This window comes from Bufo gargarizans, chromosome 3, assembly GCF_014858855.1.
Source record: "Bufo gargarizans isolate SCDJY-AF-19 chromosome 3, ASM1485885v1, whole genome shotgun sequence".
Lineage (NCBI taxonomy): Eukaryota > Metazoa > Chordata > Amphibia > Anura > Bufonidae > Bufo > Bufo gargarizans.
This window is the reverse complement of record NC_058082.1, coordinates 242,467,661-242,485,020: the sequence shown is the minus strand read 5'-3', so window position 1 is coordinate 242,485,020 and position 17,360 is coordinate 242,467,661.

Sequence of the window (17,360 nt, the reverse complement as noted above, 5' to 3'; positions counted from 1 at the left end):
AATCCTTTTCCATTTGGCGTTTCCCTCCAGGAACATCAACCCTGTTACATATCTTTGTGTCATCAGCAAAAAGACAAACCTTACCATCGAGGCCTTTTGCAATATCACTTATGAAGATATTAAACAAAATTGGTCCCAGTACAGATCCCTGTGGAACCCCACTGGTAACATGACCTTGTTTTGAATGTTCTCCCTTGACTACAACCCTCTGTTGTCTGTCACTCAGCCACTGCCTAATCCACTCAACAATATGGGAGTCCATGCTCAATAACTGCAGTTTATTGATAAGTCTTCTGTATGGGACAGTGTCAAAAGCCTTACTAAAATCTAGATATGCGATGTCTACTGCACCTCCACCGTCTATTATTTTAGTCACCCAGTCAAAAAAATCTATAAGATTTGTTTGACATGATCTCCCTGAAGTAAACCCATGTTGTTTTTCATCTTGCAATCCATGGGATTTTAGATGTTCCACAATCCTATCCTTTAATAGGGTTTCCATTAATTTGCCTACTATTGATGTCAGACTCACTGGTCTATAGTTGCTCGATTCCTCCCTACTACCTTTCTTGTGAATGGGCACGACATTTGCCAATTTCCAATCTTCCGGGACGACTCCTGTTACTAATGATTGGTTAAATAAATCTGTTAATGGTTTTGCCAGCTCACCACTAAGCTCTTTTAATAATTTTGGGTGTATCTCATCAGGCCCCTGTGACTTATTTGTCTTCACTTTAGACAGCAAACTTAGAACATCTTCCTCTGTAAAGACACATGCATCCCTTACATCCCTTACACAAAGCGATCCCTTACAATTGGTGCAAAATGTAAGCAGTGTTCATGCTGAACGGACACAACAGAAAGTTAAAGGGGAAAGTGGTTGCTAGGGGCAACGACGTCACAGAAAAGCGCAGGTGCTACCAAAAAACTGCTTGTGTCATTTCTGGATTTTTTTCCTGTTTTGCAAAGAAAACTTGTGCGGTGAGTTAAAGTGCCAGAAGTCCAGTGAGAGAGACTAACCGGTGGAAATGGCTGCAGCTTGGTGGAGCCCATGGCAGAGATCCTGCGAGTTAGTGATCGGGGAAGTCCTGCTGGGGGTCATTCTAGACTCCCGCCAACAAGTGTCTCGGGTCCTGCCCGAAGTTCTGGACTTTCTAACGAGGGGGCCAGAGACAAATACTACTGTGTCACTGACCTTTGTGACGGACTATGCCTCTGTATAGTGGGAGCTCTGGAAATGTGAAACCCTGAGGGTAGAATTCATGCTGGCCAAGGACTTTCCCTTATTTTGGCAGCTATGGAGCAGAGAGAGTGCTTCAAGTTCTGCGGTTAGAGTTCCAGAGACAAAGATGTGGGTCCGTTGCTAAGGGCAACCAATGAGAACTATGTGAGAGGGAGAGCAGTGTGGCACTCCGGAGTGCATATGTTCCCTTTCTGTGTGTACTGAATCCTGGAGAGGATGTGCAGAGATACCATAATTATGTTGCTAGGAGCAACCACTACCTGGAGAAAGTGACAACTTTACCAGTGTGGTCAGTTACCAGAAGTTACTGGGGGATGGCAAATCTCAAGGATCCCATGCTAGCTCGTGTAAGGGTCCATTCACACATCCATATGTGTTTTGCGGATCCAAAAAATACGGACACCGGCAATGTGCGTTCCGCATTTTACGGATCGCACATTGCTGGCACTTAATAGAAAATGCCTAATCTTGTCCGCAATTGCGACAAGAATAGGACATGTTGTATTTTTTCGGGAACAGAATTGCGGAAATGAATGGGTCCGCAATTCCGTTTGCAAACTGTGGTACAGAATTGCGGACGTGTGAATGGAGCCTTAAGAGGAAGCAGTATTGCGAAATCGGAAGTTGCTGCGGCTATTGTAGAGTCTGCATGCGATCCTGGGCCGGCTGTTCCCAGGATCCAGGAGAAAGACGATGAACTCGGTAGAGATGTACCTGAAGCTCCCTAATCTTCTGAGGCAACTGCACCCGTGACGACATTGGGTAAGAGAGTCCCAGTGATTACTTGTATAGCAGACAAAATTACAGTGAACAGGGCTCTAGAGGTTTCTGCATATTGCTGACCAGTGCCCTAATACCTCAGAAGCCCTGAGTTGTGGTATGAGCGAGCAGCAGTTGCTATCTGCCGAGTCAGTCAGTGTAAAAACACCAGGACTAGACACTGCTACATAAATGTGTGACCTTATTGAAAAGAGCAGTCCAGGCAGTCCGGGTGGCTGGGAACTATGTGTGGGACATTCGTGGGGATAGCATGAACTATCCGGGGGCTCTCACTGGGTGTAAGACTCCAGTGAAAATGGAGACTTATGAACTTGGTGATGCAATTACGCGCATTCATGGATTGTGATTTCATTTTTGTCTGGGGACTGTGGGGAAATGTAGACTCTTCTGCAGCTAGTGACAAAACTCCTGCAGAACTTGTGACAAGTGATGTGACCGTTGAAAACAGTGGTACAGATAAGGTGCAAAGTAAATGTTCCAAGTTGTCTGTATTGCCTAATGAAAATGTGAAGTTATGCAAAATATCTGATGATGATGACGATGATGACATCCCTCTTCCCCTCATACTTTGCAGGCTGTGGTTGGAGAAGAAGCTCCCCCTGCTGGTAAAAATATACAGTTGCAAGAAAAAGTATGTTTACCCTATGGAATGATATGGATTTCTGCACAAATTGGACATAAAATGTGATCTGATCTTCATCTAAGTCACAACAATAGACAATCACAGTCTGCTTAAACTAATAACACACAAATAATTAAATGTTAACATGTTTTTATTGAACACACCATGTAAACATTCACAGTGCAGGTGGAAAAAGTATGAGAACCCTTGGATTTAATAACTGGTTGAACCTCCTTTGGCAGCAATAACTTCAACCAAACGTTTCCTGTAGTTGCAGATAAGAAGTGCACAACGGTCAGGGGTAATTCTTGACCATTCCTCTTTACAGAACTTTTTCATTTCAGCAATATTCTTGGGATGTCTGGTGTGAATCGCTTTCTTGAGGTCATGCTACAGCATCTCAATCGGGGTGAGGTCAGGACTCTGACTGGGCCACTCATGAAGGCGTATTTTCTTCTGTTTAAGCCATTCTGTTGTTGATTTACTTCTATGCTTTGGGTCGTTGTCCTGTTGCAACACCCATCTTCTGTTAAGCTTCAGCTGGTGGACAGATGGCCTTAAGTTCTCCTGCAAAATGTCTTGATAAACTTGGGAATTCATTTTTTGATGTTAGAAATCCGTCCAGGCCCTGATGCAGCAAAGCAGCCCCGAACCAAGATGCCCCCACCACCATACTTCACAGTTGGGATGAGGTTTTGATGTTGGTGTGCTGTGCCTCTTTTTCTCCACACATAGTGGTGTAAACGTGCAGCAATGTTTGTTTGTTTTTTGGACAGCAGTGGCTTTCTCTGTAATATCCTCCCGTAATATCCATTCTTGTTTAGTGTTTTTTTTTTGCGTATAGTAGATTTGCTAACAGGGATTTAAGCATATGCCAGAGACTTTTTTAAGTCTTTAGCTGAAATTCTAGGATTCTTTCTCATCTCATTGAGCAGTCTGCGCTGTGCTCTTGTAGTCATCTTTACAGGACGGCCATTCCTAGGTAGAGTAGCAGCAGTACTGAACTTTCTCCATTTATAGACAATTTGTCTTCCCATGGACTGAACAGCAAGGCTTTTGGAGATACTTTTATAACCCTTTCCAGCTTTATGCAAGTCAACAATTCTTAATCGTAGGTCTTCTGAGAGCTCTTTTGTGCGAGGCATCATTCACATCAGGCAATGCTTCTTGTGAAAAGCAAACCCAGAACTGGTGTGTGTTTTTTATAGGGCAGTGTAGCTGTAACCAACACCTCCAATCTCATCTCATTGATTGGACTCCAGTTGGCTGACGCCTCACTCCAATTAGCTCTTGGAGATATCATTAGTCTAGGGGTTCACATACTTTTTCCACCTGCACTGTGAATGTTTACATGGTGTGTTCAATAAAAACATGGTAACATTTAATTCTTTGTGTGTAACATTTTATGACATGACATGCATGCAACCAATCAGCAGACAGACAGCCCTGTGATGTCACAGCCCAATAAATACATGAAGGAAAAAGACCGGCACTCACAGAAGTAGATGCGATGCATGTTTTTTATTGTCACATAGAGGAATGTCGATATAATAAAATGCGTTGCAAATATGCAGCTTAAAAAAGGGGAGGAACATAGACAGGTGCTCAATGTAGAGGCACCCTATTAGTGTTATGTTACCCATTCTACTGCTGTGTTATTCGCAGGCCTTGCTCTACCTGCCCGTGATGTGGTGTCCCACGAGGGCGGGAGTGGCGGCTTGGAGTTTGAAAAAAAGCGCGGGTATCGAGTCTTCCAATTGATGCAAATCTTCGAAATGATGTGTTTGCGATCTGAATGGTGGCGATGCTGCAGGGAACCAGACGCGTTTTGAAGCACAATGCTTCTTCCTCAGTGGCCTGCAGCAAAGTGATATATCCTGGCTTTTAAAGGGAGAGGTGCTTCACCCCAGGGGGGAGGGGGAGGTGTGTTTTCCAATTGGTAAAAAATGAAGGGGAGTGACAGTAAAACCATGGAGTGAATGCTGCTGTTGTTTGCAGGGTGTGGTTGCCCATGTTTTGATACATTTATTTGTAGGTATGTTACTGGTTTGTCAGTTTCTCAGTGTGTGGTTTGTGCCAATATAGCAGGGGGTGAGCAGTTGTGTATTCAACGGATATTTGATGGAATTGTCATATCCATCATAAATGATTTGAGACACGTGCGGTATCTGGTGAATGTGCGTTTTTTTTGGGTGCGGTTTTTAGGAATGTGCGATTTCTTCTTCTTTTCTTCTTGATAAGTTACGGTACGGGATGGATGGTGGTACATATATTTTCTCTATTTCTTTTGTTTCTGAACGGATGTCTACATGAGAAATGTAAGGAGATAGCTATGTGGGATAAGGAACGGGGGCCTGCCCGGAAGAGGAGATCGAGGTGCTTGTAAGCAGCCGGACCTCGATTTCCCGTCCCAGACCTGCCACCACCCCATGATGATAAATCATAGGAAGCCGAAGAGCTCTATTTCTGCATTCAAACCGACTGGGATGAGGGTATCAAATTAAAAAATTTTGTAACTGTATGTAATTCAAAACCCTTTTCTGATGTTAGCCATGTGTTCTGAAACTCTTTTCCTTAGGGTACGTTTAGTGCGTCCGACATACTGCTTGTGGCATGAGCATTCCAGAATGTAGATGACATCTGTTAAATCGCAGGTAAGGCCATCTTTTATTTGAAATGTATATGAGTTCTGTGAGGATATGATTTCTGTTATTTTTTGGGGGAAAGAGGTGGTTTTGCAATTGTTGCATATGCCACACCTATTTAACCCTTTAAATGACAACCAATTGGATGGATTGGATGTGGTTTTGGTCTTGATGGTTGGCGCTACTTTTAATCCTAGATTTGCTGCTTTGGTGTATGTGATTTGTGGTCTCTCCTTGAGGGTGGGTCCCATGACTTTGTCTTTCAAAAGGTGTGGCCAGTGTCTATTTATGATTTGTTCTACTTTCTTGTGTTGTATGTGAAAGGGTAAGATAATGCGGGGATTGTCTTACTGTTTGTATGTTTTTTCAGTAGGCACAAAGAAGTCTGTTCTGTTCATAGTCCTACGTTTTTCGAGGCAGTTATCTATTGAGTATGTCAGGTATGCTTTTGGAAGGAATACTTTTTTTAGTTTGGTTGCTTCTAGTTCAAATTGGACATTGTTAGTGCACTTGGGTTTTATTCTCCTGAATTGACTCGTGGGGATGTTGAGTAGCCATCTTGGTAGGTGGCAGTTGGTGTAATGGATATAGCTGTTTTTCATCACTGGCTTCTGATATGTTTGCGGATGCGGTGCGATTTCCACGCACGGTTGCTAGGAGACGATCGGGATGGAGACCCGATCATTATTATTTTCCCTTATAACATGGTTATAAGGGAAAATAATAGCATTCTGAATACAGAATGCATAGTAAAATAGTGCTGGAGGGGTTAAAAAAAAAAAAAAATTTAACTCACCTTAATCCACTTGATTGCGAAGCCCGGCATCTCCTTCTGTCTTCATCTTAGCTCTGTGCAGCAACAGGACCTGTGGTGACGTCACTCCGATCATCACATGATCCATCACAATGGTAAAAGATCATTTGATGGATCATGTGATGACCGGAGTGATGTCACCACAGGTCCTGTTGCTGCACAAAGCTAAGATGAAGACAGAAGGAGATCCCGGGCTTCGCGATCAAGTGGATTAAGGTGAGTTAAATTATTTTTTATTTTATTTTTACCCGTCCAGCGCTATTTTACTATGCATTCTGTATTCAGAATGCTATTATTTTCCCTTATAACAATGTTATAAGGGAAAATAATACAATCTACAGAACACCGATCCCAAGCCGGGTTTGGGTACCAAACATGCGCGATTTTTCTCACGCGAGTGCAAAAACGCATTACAATATTTTGCACTCGCGCTGAAAAATCATGCATGTTCCCACAACACACCTGCACATTTTCCCGCAACGCCCGTGTGAAAGAGGCCTAAGTGGACCGAAGATATTTTTCTCCATTATATATATATATTTTCCATATGCTTAGATTTTTATATATTCTTGTACTTTGTTAAAAAACAAAAACAAAAATGAATGTTTGTCATTATGAATATATAGCACCATATTCTAAATATTCGCAAATTCTCGAAGTGCTGATATTCGTTAAACAAATTTTCTTTTCGAATATTCGTGCTCAAAACTAAATTTATTTAGTTCAGCTAAAAGTATGTCAGACAGAGAAGCTCCAGGCCCTGCACAGAGTAGTGGCAGAGGCCTAAATGTTTCTGGTGCAAGTAGAGGTCGCAGCATAGTAAGGGGGCGTGGTAGCAGGAGTCGCAGTGAGAGGCCTGAGCTCCCGGTGTCATCTAGCAGTCGTGTCTTGACCAGCAACCCAGCGGTTCTTGATTGGTTAACTCAGTCATTCATGTCATCCCAAGTGACATCAGACATCCCAGCTAATAGTCGGTGGGTTAGTTAGACATAACCCTTAGTTGGCATGGTCCGGGAACAGGCCTCGCGCCCTTACCTGTCCTCAACCTGCCTCTGTCCTTTTCTGTTCCCTCATCGCGAGAAGTACTATATGCTGTGGGCTCAGCTCCACTTTTCAACGAGGAAGAGCTACTAGAGGATAGTCAGCTGCTACTTCCCAGCCAAGATCTGGAGGAGACATCCGCCGCTTACTCCACTGGGCAGGCAAGTAGTTATGAGGAGAGTGGCATGGGAGGTGGTGTTGCGAGCGGTCAGGCTCCTGACCTAGAGATTGTTGAGGAGGACATCAGTGACGTGCAGACAATACTCAATGTTGATATAGCCGATTGTACTTGGGAGCTGGGTGCAGAAGGGGCTTCATCATCATTAGGAAAAGAAGGTGGCAGCTTGCCTATAAAGCAGTGGCTGAGCCAGAAAGGTGGTAGCATGGCAGCAGGGTGGCAGTTGTGGGAGGTTGGGAGCCAAAAGTGCCAGGGGTAGACCACCTGCTTCCCAGCAGCCTACCTGCCCGAGAGCTAGTGGTGTAGGGGTTCACGGAGGCAGCAGCAGTAGCAGTCAGTCAATGCAGATTGTTGCAGGGAAAATCACCTCCTCGGCGGTGTGGCAGTTTTTTGTTAAGCCGCCGGGGGAAGGTTCACATGGCCATATGTAGAATATGTGGGCAGAAGGTAAAGCGTGGCCAGGGTGCCAATGTTGGCACCACGGCTCTGCGTCAACATATGCAGCATCACCGTAAAGTGGCACGCATCCGGTTTCAGCCAGTCAAGGCTCCACCACCTTAGCTGAAGAGAGTTCTCTGTCATTCCCATCTTCTGCTGGTCCAGATGTTCCTGCTCCTCCTCCTCCTACTCCTCATCAGTCATTTTGTCAGCAATCGATCACCGAAGCGATTGCCAAGAGACAGCAGTGTGCGTGCACGCATACAACGGCGCAGAATCTGAACATGCTTCTGTCCAAGTTGCTGGTGCTGCAGTCCCTCTCTTTCCAAGTGGTGGTCTCAGCACCTTTCAGAGAACTGATGGCGTGTGCCGAGCCGAGGTGGAGAGTCCCAAGCTGTCATTCCTTTGCGAAAAAGGCAGTACCAGCACTGCACAAACATGTAAAAACAGAAGGTGGGCAAGTCCTTGAGCCTGTCGGTGTCTGCCAAAGTGCAAGCCAGCGCCAATGTGAGTAGCTATAACTACGATCATGAACAATACATGACCTTTACGGCCTACTGGGTGAATGTGGTTCCTGCACAGCCACACCAGCAACTTGGCCAGGTCACAAAGCTTCCGCCTCCACATTCTCACGCCATTGATCCTGCGACAATGTCCACCTCTGCCTCCTTATTCTCCACCATGTCCTCAGCCTCCACTGCAGGGACAAATCACAGTGCCCCTCCAGCATGTGCAGGGCCTGGCGGTGTCATGCTGTTCTGCACCTTGTCTGCCTTGGCTAACAGAGTCACACAAGGGAGGAACTGCTCCGTGTGATTCATCAAGAAATGTAATCCTGGCTTTCTCCGTGACAACTGAAAATCGGAACCATGTGACCGACAACGGGAAGAACATAGTGTTGGCGCTGAGTCAAGGGAGGCTGAGCAATGTGCCATGCATGGCACACATGTTCAATCTGGTTGTCAAGCGGTTCCTGAAGTTTTCCACCCATCTGCGAGACATCCTAAAAATGGCCAGGAAACTTTGCATGCACCTCAGCCACTCGTACACTGCAAAGCACACCCTCCTTGAGCTGCAGTGGCAGAACGGCATCCCCCAAAATAGGCTGATACAGACGTGGACAAAATTGTTGGTACCCTTTGGTCAATGAAAGAAAAAGTCACAATGGTCACAGAAATAACTTTAATCTGACAAAAGTAATAATAAATTAAAATTCTATAAATGTTAACCAATGAAAGTCAGACATTGTTTTTCAACCATGCTTCAACAGAATTATGTAAAAAAATAAACTCATGAAACAGGCATGGACAAAAATGATGGTACCCCTAGAAAACACAGAACATAATGTGACCAAAGGGACATGTTAATTCAAGGTGTGTCCACTAATTAGCATCACAGGTGTCTACAACCTTGTAATCAGCCATTGGGCCTATATATATGGCTCCAGGTAATCACTGTGTTGTTTGGTGATATGGTGTGTACCACACTCGACATGGACCAGAGGAAGCAAAGGAAAGAGCTGTCTCAAGAGATCAGAAAGAAAATTATAGACAAGCATGTTAAAGGTAAAGGCTATAAGACCATCTCCAAGCAACTAGATGTTCCTGTGAGTACAGTTGCACATATTATTCATAAGTTTAAGATCCATGGGACTGTAGCCAACCTCCCTGGACGTGGCCGCAGGAGGAAAATTGATGACAAATCTAAGAGACGGATAATCCGAATGGTAACAAAAGAGCCTAGAAAGACTTCTAAAGAGATTCAAGGTGAACTTCATGCTCAAGGAACATCAGTGTCAGATCGCACCATCCGTCGTTGTTTGAGCCAAAGTGGACTACATGGGAGACGACCAAGGAGGACACCATTGTTGAAAACGAATCATAAAAAAGCAAGACTGGAATATGCCAAACTACATGTTGACAAGCCACAAAGCTTCTGGGAGAATGTCCTGTGGACAGATGAGACAAAAATCGAAGTTTTTGCCAAGGCACATCAGCTGTATGTTCACAGACGAAAAAATGAAGCATATCAAGAAAAGAACACTGTCCCTACTGTGAAACATGGAGGAGGCTCTGTTATGTTCTGGGGCTGCTTTGCTGCGTCTGGCACAGGGTGTCTTGAATCTGTGCAGGGTACAATGAAATCTCAAGACTATCAAGGAATTCTAGAGAGAAATGTACTAGCCAGTGTCAGAAAGCTTGGTCTCAGTCGCAGGTCATGGGTCTTGCAACAGGACAATGACCCAAAACACACCGCTAAAAACACCCAAGAATGGCTAAGAGGAAAAAATTGGACTATTCTAAAGTGGCCTTCTATGAGCCCTGACCTCAATCCTATTGAGCATCTTTGGAAGGAGCTGAAACATGCAGTCTGGAAAAGGCACCCTTCAAACCGGACACAACTGGAGCAGTTTGCTCATGAGGAGTGGGCCAAAATACCTGCTGAGAGGTGCAGATGTCTCATTGACAGTTACAGGAAGCGTTTGATTGCAGTGATTGCCTCAAAAGGTTGCGCAACAAAATATTAAGTTAGGGGTACCATCATTTTTGTCCATGCCTGTTTCATGAGTTTATTTTTTTACATAATTCTGTTGAAGCATGGTTGAAAAACAATGTCTGACTTTCATTGGTTAACATTTATAGAATTTTAATTTATTATTACTTTTGTCAGATTAAAGTTATTTCTGTGACCATTGTGACTTTTTCTTTCATTGACCAAAGGGTACCAACAATTTTGTCCACGTCTGTATGTGACGTTTCCACCCGTTGGAATTCCACCCTCCATATGTTGGACAGACTATACAAACAGAGAAAGGCCATCAATGATTAATTGATAATGCAAGCAGATAGGAGTACTCCCCTGTGTAACTTCGATGTCATCCAGTGGCAGCTCATACATGACACCTGCCGTTTGCTCAGGCCCTTTGAGGACGCAACGTTATTTGTTAGTCGCCAGGACTATGGGATGAACGATGTCATTCCACTGCTTCATGTCCTGGAACAGATGGTCGTAACAATGGCTGGTCAGGAGACTGGAGACGTGGTGCCTAGATGTCGCAGCCACATGAGCCCTGTGGGGGCTGAACTGGAAGAGGAGAAGGAGGGGGAGGAGGATATTGGAGCACATGCAATGTCTAGCAAAATGGGTAGTTTTTCTACTAAGGTGACAGGAGCAGCCAGAAGGGCTGCAGGGCAATGAGGAAAACGAGACAGACGACCCAGACACACTGTGGCAGTATATAGTGGAGATGGAGGCAGAGTCCCTCTGAGTCACTTTCACATATGGTCCGTTGCATGCTCACTTGCTTGCGTAGTGACAGCCGAATTGTCACCATTCGGCAGAGGGATTATATCTGGCTCTCCATCTTGTTAGATTCTCGCTACTGGTCCATAATGGGGGCCTTTTTTACACCCACTGAGAGGGAGGACAAACTGAACTACTTCTGAAACATCCTATGTAGTCAGTCGGTCGCTGCCATCAGCCATCCTCTAGCAGGTCTGACCGGTTGGCCCTCTGCGCTCACGTTCCACTGTCATGAATGCTGGGGAGGGGTGGGTTGGCAGAAGCAGTACCAGCTCCATTCAGCAGCAGCCTGAGTCTAGAGTCGCTGATGAGTCGTTTCTTCACCCGCCTAGTAAAGAAACGACTCATTAGCAGCTAGACATTGAGCAGAACCTGAATCAGCAGGTGGTGGCATACTTGGATTGTACCCTGCCAGCCGTCATTGAAGATCTGGGATGGACTACTGGGAAGTCAAACTAGATTTTTGGCCGCAACTGGCAGATTTGCCCTGGAAAAGTTGTCCTGCCTGGCCAGTAGTGTGGCATCAGAGCAGGTGTTTAGTGCAACGGGGGCCATAGTTAATCTAAGAAGAACTCGTCTGTCCACCCAAAATGTGGAGAGACTTTGTCAAGATGAATCAGGTATGGATCAGCCAGGATTTCCACCCTCCATTGCCTGATGCATCTAATTAGATCATCCATGCCGCCTCACCCAAACCTTGAAAAAAGAGACCGGTTTCTTCTGGCGACCTGCCTCAGCTACTACTCTGATGCTGCCACCCACCTGATGCCACACATCTGATGCCAAGTGCTTCTTCTTTCACCTACCTTCGTCAGCGGGTACTGGTATTGCAAACCACCACCCCACTCCAAGTCACCTGGTCACTTTGTACTCTCCTGATGCTGATGCTGCCATCTCCACACTATGTCACCTTCACACCCTGTGTTCTCCTGATGCTGCTGCTGACATCTCCACACTATGTGCTTCGATCGGATTGAGTTCCTCTAGAGTGCTATACAAGGACTTAGTAACATAACATAACATGTCACCTTGCCACTCTGTGGTATCCTTCTGATGCTGCTGCTGCCGCCACCGCCATTCAGTGGCCTTCTCCTGATCCTGCCAACTCCAGACTCTGTCATTGTGCCACCGGGTGGCCTCCTCATACTGCTGCCATCTCCAGACTCTGTCATTGTGCCACTCGGTGCCCTTCTCATACTGCAGCCACCTCCAGACTCTGTCATTGTGCCACTCAGTGGCCTTCTCATACTGCAGCCACCTTCAGACTCTGTCATTGTGCCACTCAGTGGCCTTCTCCTGATTAGTGATGAGCGGCAGGGGCAATATTCAAATTTGTGATATTTAGTGAATATTTTGTAGAATATTCGTCATATATTCGCAAATTCGAGAATTCAAGATTATATTCTTGATTGCGAAAATCGGCAATGTATTATTTGCGCAATGTGTGCAAAATGCCTTCTCCTGATGCTTTATCCTCCAGACTGTGTCATTGTGCCACTCAGTGGCCTCCTTATACTGCTGCTAACTCCAGACTCTGTCATTGTGACACTCGGTGGCCTCCTCATACTGCTTCCACCTCCAGACCCTGTCATTTGTCCACTGTATGGTTTCCTCATGCTGCTACCACCTCACCACTATGTCATAGGGTCACTCTGTGGACTTCTCATGCTGTTCTCACCCTCCCCACTTCATGACTAGTCCACTATTTTGGCTTTCGGCCTGGTTGAGATCATCATTTATTTGACCTTTTTTCTGATCTGTCAGAAGAAAGGAATAGTGAGACGCACAAGGGATCCTGTCTGTGTAGTGGCTGTAAGGCCTGTAAGCAGGTATTATAATTATTTTATTTATATAAAAAAAAGAATAATAATATAATCGCATAGCGAATTAAACACAGCTGTCTCTATAGTCAACTTTCCTATTTGATTGCTAGAATTAGCAAAGTTGACAAATATGGAGCTAAAACGAAGATGGAGAATACTTTGTTATCTTTGTTTTGAGGAATATGATGAATACATTCGTCATATTCGTTATCTTCGCTAATTCTACCAAGCCAACCATAGTAAACCAGGTCTAAGTTGAAATCGCAATGCGATGACTTCAAGTTATATTAATCGCATTGCGATTTCAACTTAGAGCTGAGTTTCTAATAGGTCATCTTGCTAGAATTAACAAAGTTAACGAATATGGAATATAGCAGTGCTAAGTTGAAATCGCAATTCGATTAATATAACTTGAAGTCATCGCATTGCGATTTCAACAGCACTGCTATATTCCATATTCGTTAACTTCGTTAATTCTAGCAAGCTGACCCATTAGAAACCCAGCTCTAAGTTGAAATCGCAATGCAATTACTTCAAGTTATATTAATCGCATTGCGATTTCAACTTAGAAGATAGCGAAATATTCGACATCTTCGTTTGAGCTCCATATTCGTCAACTTCGCTAATTCTAGCAATCAAATAGGAAGGTTGACTATAGAAACAGCTGTGTTTAATTCGCTATGCAAATATATTACTTTGCTTTTTTTTTTATTAATAGAATCATTATAATAATCAAGTATTATAACTATTCTATTTATTTAAAAAAAGCTAAGTAATATAATCGCATAGCGAATTAAAAACATAGCTGTCTCTAGTCAACTTTCCTTTTTGATTGCTAGAATTAGCGAAGTTGACGGATATGGAGCTATAACGATGATGGAGAATATTTAGTTAACTTCGTTTTGAGGAATATGACGAATACATTCGTCATATTCGTCATCTTTGCTAATTCTACCAAGCCAACCATAGTAAACCAGGTCTAAGTTGATATCGCAATGCGATTAATTCAAGTTATATTACTCGCATTGCGATTACAACTTAGCACTGCTATATTCTATATTAGGCTAGAATTAACGAATATGGAATATAGTAGTGCTAAGATGAAATCGCAATGCGATTACTTCAAGTTAGATTAATCGCATTGCGATTTCAACGTAATTCTAAAATCCGACAGTACATTCTAGTATGGAGACGTTCCCATGGTAATGGGGACGCTCCATGAGCACGGAAGTTGGCAGAAGCGGCAACGGGCACTGACTGGAGCAGCCAGGAAGCTGGGAATCCTAAGGACAGGTAAGAACTACTTTTGGGAAGTGGGAAAGAAAAAAATATAACAATACATTTTTTTTAAATAAACGAATATTCGAAATAGCAAATGTATAGCACTATATTCGAAATATTCGCGAATTAGCGAAGTGCCAATATTCGCAAAAAAAAATCTATATTCGAATATTCGCGCTCAACACTAATGAGAATCAAAGACAAAGGAGCTAGATATATACTAGTGAAGTGTCTTCCATTCAAATATAAACCCTCTCCAGTCAATTTCTGATTCACAGACATATAATATTGTATACTATATAAAATATAACACATATAAAGCTTACGTTATTTCTAGAGATTTGTGGTAACGAATCGCATTTTCTCCTAAAATGGCTGCTGCACGTGTGAGGACATGGGGCATGGAACTCCTGGAAGGTGGGATCACCTATAATGTCATGCATGCAGCCAATCAGCAGCCCGCCAGCTCTGTGATGTCACAGCCCTATAAATAGCCTCAGCCATCTTGGACTCATTTTGGAGCCATTTTCCAGTGTACTAGCGCTAGGGACAGTGCTAGAAAAAACTTCATTGTGCTAAAAAAGAAACGATTCAAGGTGTAGTGAAATGATAAGGAATAATCATTTCACAGCATTTATGTTGAACAGGGTTCAGTAGGGGAGGTTGCAGCCTGGGTTATAGGAACAATCCTATTTCACCTTGATGCACTGATTGGAAACCCGAATTGCCATTATACAGCTCTGTAATTCCATAAAACCGTTCTTGTTATTCGGGTGCAAGTGCTGTTTGATACAGCCATTAACAGGGTTTATTACAAGGAAATATTTCTATGTCTTATTTGTCCTTGTGCGGTGAGTTATACTGTATGTTCTAAAGCATTTTTTTGGGCTTGTATTAGTGGGCGGAAAAGGCTTATTAACTATTGTGTGGTGAAGTGCAAAAAATTACAGCCCTCTTTGTCATGCATTAGTGGCAAAATAAAATTATATTTGCAGTTCAGCGGTGCAGTTATATGTTATAAAGCCCTTTTTGTTGCGTAATAGTGGCAAAATAAAAATATATTTGCTGTTCAGCGGTGCAGTTATATGTTCTAAAGCCTTTTGTGGCCTGTATAAGTGGAAAAAGAAAAATATATTTGCCGTTCAGCGGTGCAGTTATGTTCTAAAGACCTTTTTGTTGTGTAATAGTGGCAAAATAAAAATATATTTGCCGTTCAGCGGTGCAGTTATATGTTCTAAAGCCCTTTTTGTTGTGTATTAGCAGTAGAGTCGAGCAAATTTTTTTTTGGGTTTTGCCGATTCGCCAAATTGTTTTTGAAAAATTTGGTTCAATCCGAATATATTTGTGGCGAATTTTGGTGAAAAACTGCTATTTCCTGACTACAGAGAGCCTTTATAGAGGTGTAGAACACTTCCTTGCAGTAACACGCATAGGGAGTCTGCTTTGGTAGTGAAATAATACTGTAAGTCCGTATGACATGCAGATGACAGTCATCACACTTAGAATCACTGCACACTTCACTTACTTGGGCAGTCACGGGGCCAAATAACTCAAGCATGAACTCAAGCCTACAGGTCGATATAAGCGCCAAGAAGAAGCGTACTCCTTTTACACCATCGTCAGCTGATTCAACATAGATGTCTACAGAACCTGTTTAATTAAACGCTTATACAGGTAGAGCCCCTCCTACAGAGTGGAGAGGGTGTCAGCAGTAAGTTTGTGTTGACGTGACTGATTATTTTGCCCTTCCTCTGATCCGTCAGAACAATAACCTCCAAAAAACTGTTCCTGTCTTTGGAGCATCCGCCTTCACTCGGTCAGCATTTGGTCAGTTATCCATCAGTATTGCTAATGCTAAAAAAACAGGAGTGGAGCCCAAAACAGAGATGACACATGAATGGAATATTTGCATGTATTCTATGTTTTGTACCCACTCCTGCTTTTGGCAACCAAATCACATACATGTGGGAGGAATTTTTTTTTTTTACTCACAAACAGGACATTAACACACATAAAATACAACACAGAAGGGGCAAAACCACATGATTTAAAAGTCAAACTGAAAAAAAGTGAATCATCAACAAGAATTGATTGATGACCAGTGTCGGGGTGACCACGATGGTAATGCATATTGATCATGAAATGTATGGGGTTATGGCTGATAACTGGAGGACAGTCCAGCAAACAAGCCGATCGGTTGCTGATAAGTGGATTCTAAAGTGCCTGAAGAAATGTAAGTAAAGACATTGGAATACATTGTCCACTTCCTCCAACGTGACCTTGTCCTTGGATTTATGAATAACATTTTATAGAGTCTTGAAGTCCTCTGCGGGGATGGCATAAGAAATGTCCATGCGAGGTTCGACAAGCACAGATAAAACAAGCTCTGCGGCCGACACTGATCCAGACACTTCATAACCGGTCCACATCGCTGCTAGCCACGTAAAATCCTAAGAAGTGATCACCAGCTCACCGAAACAACAGTTAAAGTTTCTTTGGAACCACATCCCTACGATAGCTGTGAGAGCCTCGGAGCCATTATACAGGAAGAGCAGGATGCAAGTAAATGTCTTTGGTAACACCTCCAATAGATCGTTCTCTGTGTACGTCCCGCAGAACCAACTTGTCCACACAATCCCGTCCTCTGTGCTTGCCTTGGTGAGTGGAGGCTTCGGTGAAATCTGTATGAGCACAGCCAGTGGATCTCTGCCCTTTCCTTTGAGTCTAGGTAAACAGGAAAATTTGTTTTTTTAGGATCAGCTCTGAGCCCACTTCAATGGCAAGACCCTTCTGCTTATCGGCAGATATGTGGGCAGACAGGTGCTTGGAAAACTCTTTCAGTCTGGTGTATGAGAAATTATACATTGGTGTCACGCTTTACAGAGTCCATTGTTTTTTTTATAGAGCAAAGCAGCCTGTGTCGGATCAAGAGATTCCTTCAAGAGGTTGCACTGCAGTATTTTCCTTTTAGACAAGCTTCGCAATGCAGACTTTCGAAGTGCAGAGGTCAAGCTTCCGGGAGTATACCTCGAGCTGTAAAAATGATAGCTCCTTCGTGCCGATGAACTACTTCTGGGTTTTAACACCCCATCGAATAATGTTTGCATATCCTTGCAATAAATGATGTTCATGTTCACTGACTGTAAATAAAGATCTTGACAGACAAATGTATCAAACTCTGTCGCCATCTTT